The following is a 4,019-nucleotide window of genomic DNA, read 5'->3' as shown; positions in this document are numbered from 1 at the left end:
AATATTTTTGATGCTATAAAGCATCAATCTGAGGAGCATTCTGTGTTTTATATTGATTTTATTGATGAGTTAACTAATGAGCACATCTATGATTTTCTTAATGATTTTGATTCTCTGTCATTGATAGACTCCTATAATTGTCACACATGCACTAATTTTGAAATGTATAATTCTTGTATTGATAATTTTCTGCATATTTATGTTGATCCAAATATTGTAGAGTCAGATAGCACTAACCCAATTGCAGCATACATCGTACATCAATCTGATCTATTTGTTCAAGTGCATCAGGCTGCAAAATCTATGTCTGCCACTTTAGTTCCATTTATTTTGTAGGCACCTGTATTGGAGCTTAAACCTTTACCTGAAAACCTCAAGTATGCTTACTTAGAGGATGATGAGAAGCTCCATGTTATTGTTTCCACCTTCCTTGATGTTGATCAAGAGGAGAAGTTGTTGCAAATGCTGAAGAAGTACAAAAAGACAATTGGTTGGACCTTACCTGAAATTCATGATATTAGCCCATCCACGTGCATGCATATGATACTCTTGGAAGATGGAGCTAAACCAGTGAGACAATCATAAAGGAGACACAATCTAGTGATTGTGAATACTTAATTTTGTCTGACCTCTCTATAAAATCAAAAAAGTACAAAGATTCTAAAACAACAGTTTTTTTTAGTAAAAAGAACATTTTTATAAATTTCTCAAAACCAATTTTATCTTCGAATAATAACCAACAATCAGTTAATTACAAGGAGTTTCATTTTGAATTTTAAAAGATCATTAATCAGCGGTTTTGTTTTCTGTAAACATAAATACATTAGCAAATTCATTTTTTTGCAAGATATTAAAAGTATGGCACGTTACAACTATTACAAAACAAATGCCAACTTCTCTACATTTCTCAGGTTTTCATTTTTTAGGAACAAAAAGATAAAAAATAAAAAAGGAATGAAGAAACAGTGGAAAGAGTCAGAAGACAAAAGACTGGAGAAAAAGAAAGCAATTATAAAAAAAAAAGGATGTTTTCAGATGGAATCCTAGAAGAAACAAAACCAATGTCTCTCTTGGGTAGATAAGAATTGTCATTTTAATGAGCTTTTATGTGGGAATCTGTGCAATTAATTGTTATAAAGGTGTGTAAAAATCATTTCCCTCGATTACATTATTGTTCAACTTTATCTCTGTACAAGAATCATATAGTGACTTTTCTTTTCACACTAGACCACTACACTATTTATAAGAGGCAACATTACACTCTTACGATAACAACACACACACCCATCTTCTCCATCTCTGATTCCTTCACTATTGCCTCCATCTCTACTTATTGACAACTTAACTACGCCAGATATCATAATAAACAATGGTCATTCAACAATGCAATTTTGAACGATGTTGTTGAAAATAAGGCGGAAGAACATCAACAACGCATAATAAAGCAAGCGCTTTCAATTTGTGTAACTTCAACAGTGCATTCTTGACAATATATAGTTGAACATCAGTAACGTTTGCTCTGACTTGAATGATTTATTTTTAATAGCGCATTTGATAGAAAGCGCTATTGATGTGAATATATGCAACCGCACATATTTAAGGAAGTCTTATTGAAGATGACATAGTAACTGCACTTGCTTAATTAGGCGTTGATGTTTTACGACTTTTTAAGCGTCCGATAAATTAATGGTGGAGTAGTAATGTGTCTCTTCGTTTGTTGAAATATTAATGATTGAGTGGTTATCCGTTTCTTGGTTGTTGAAATATTAATGGTTGAGTGGTTATATGTCTCTCTGTTTGTTGAATTATTAATGGTTGTTCATCTATAAATATTGTGGTTCACTCAATGTTCTATTTCATCAGTAAACTAATAGCCTAAAAGTATGTATTTCTATAAGAGTATGTTCATGAAGATATGAGTAAGAAAACACAAAGTAGTAAAAAAAAGAGCAATACTGCAAAGAGTGAAAAAGAGAAAAAGCACCCAGATTTGTATAGAGGAGTCGAGAGAAAAATTATGTTTCTGTTTTAGAATCATGTCAATAAGGTCTTTAACAACTTTTGATTTTGCCAAAAGACACAGATTTCAGAAGGAATGTGGCTATCATATAAGATTTGCGTTAGATGAAGATTTAGTTGATTCATCTCTTTCATTTGCAATTGTAAGGAAATAAAAGGAAAAGGAGAATAAATTATTTAGTTCATTGAGCTCTTTCAATTTTCATTGATCTCTTTCAATTGCACCGAAATAAAAGGAAAAAGGGGAACAGTGATTTATTTTTCATCATCATCTGCAGCAATTCCATAAGTTCATCGATTTCCTTCATGGCAAAAGGACCTATTATACAAGATTTGTGTAGAGGAGCCGAAGAAAAAATTGTGGACAATATTATTTCCTCTTCTACCAAATCATTTAGGTCATTATATTCGCATGTACTAAATCATTTAGTTCATTATAATGTATTTTGTCTCTTTGGATGAATAATAAAACAATTATTTTGGATTCTAATTTCAGTTTTTTTGTTAATTATTTGGATAGTTATTCTCTTTAATACTTTTGCATTGTTCCTTATTAATAAACACAATAAATAACTTATCAATACTTAATAAATAGAAAAACAAATTAACAAAATGTAATGTTTAATATTTTATCCAGTTTCGTATTAATAAACACAATTATATAGTAATAATCTACTTTGTGGCAACTTCATGTTAATGTAAGTAAATTCATATTTTATAAATATTTTCCAGTTATGTAAAATGTTAATTTAACAGCGCATAACCACAAATACGCTGTTAATTTAGAAAATGAGTTTAGTCTAACAACGCATAATTACGACTGCGCTGTCAATCTATTCAACAACGCATAATTCAGATAGCGTTATCAATTAGATTCTATTCAGCAGCGCTACATCTCGGTAGCGCTATTGATGTATTAATGAAAATAAGTAGTAAACAACTGGATACGCAACAACAACACAATCCTTAATATGCACTGTTGAAGATGTTGATACAACAAAGCTACAATAAATATGCATTGTGGAAAAGGTCGTGTTCATAAAATGAGTAGTGTACAGTTGGATACACAACAACAGCGAAATCGTTAATATGCACTATTGAAGATGTCAATACAACAATGCTACCGTTAATATGCGATGTTGAATAGGTCAATACAACATCATTATCGTTAATATGTGATGTTAAATGGTTACTACAGTTTAAATATCTAAAACATAAATCGTTTCCTCTACGCTCTCAAACTTACTTGAAAAGAAATCCTCACACTTTCAGCAAACCCTCATACTCTCATAAACTGAAAAAACTTCATCAATGGCTTCCCAAAATGGTGATCATGTATCTCATAGTGATGACGAAGTGTCACCGACTCCACAAGACAAGAAAATCGTTGCTAAAAAATGACCTCCACGTGGAATGACTTCCATGAAAAATGTCATTCGGTCAAGAAGTAAGGATGTGAAGATAGAAGTTCAATGGAACTCTAAAGGCCAACCATTAAAGTCGAACGCATTGGTAAGCTACATTGGTGTTGTTGTTAGGCAGAATGTGAAGCTAACCTTCAACAGATGGAGTGATGTAAGGAATGCCGTGAAAGAGTGTATTTGGAATGAAATAAAAATAAGTTTATTTTTTTAGTTTTTGTGTTTTCGTGCTTTCATGCAATGTACGTATATATGTTATGTTTTCATGCAATGTACGTATACGCATGCAATATATAATGTATATGTGCTTTTATTTGAGGCAACTTTTGATGTTGGTGAGGAGCATACGGACTATATCCTTAAATCGACTGGCAAAGCTCTCCGACAATTCCGAACTGTTGCTAGAAAATTACTCACAGATGTTGATGGTAATGTCAACCTAAAACCTCCAACTAAATATGCAAATATCATTGATGAAGAGGATTGGAAGACTTTTGTCACCCTACGCACGCAAGACGAGTCTTTCTTGGTAAAATCATATTCTTTGTATTGACTTTTGTATATATACTTTTGTATATG

Source organism: Lupinus angustifolius, chromosome LG19 (assembly GCF_001865875.1).
Source record: "Lupinus angustifolius cultivar Tanjil chromosome LG19, LupAngTanjil_v1.0, whole genome shotgun sequence".
NCBI lineage: Eukaryota > Viridiplantae > Streptophyta > Magnoliopsida > Fabales > Fabaceae > Lupinus > Lupinus angustifolius.
This window is presented reverse-complemented; position numbering follows the sequence as displayed.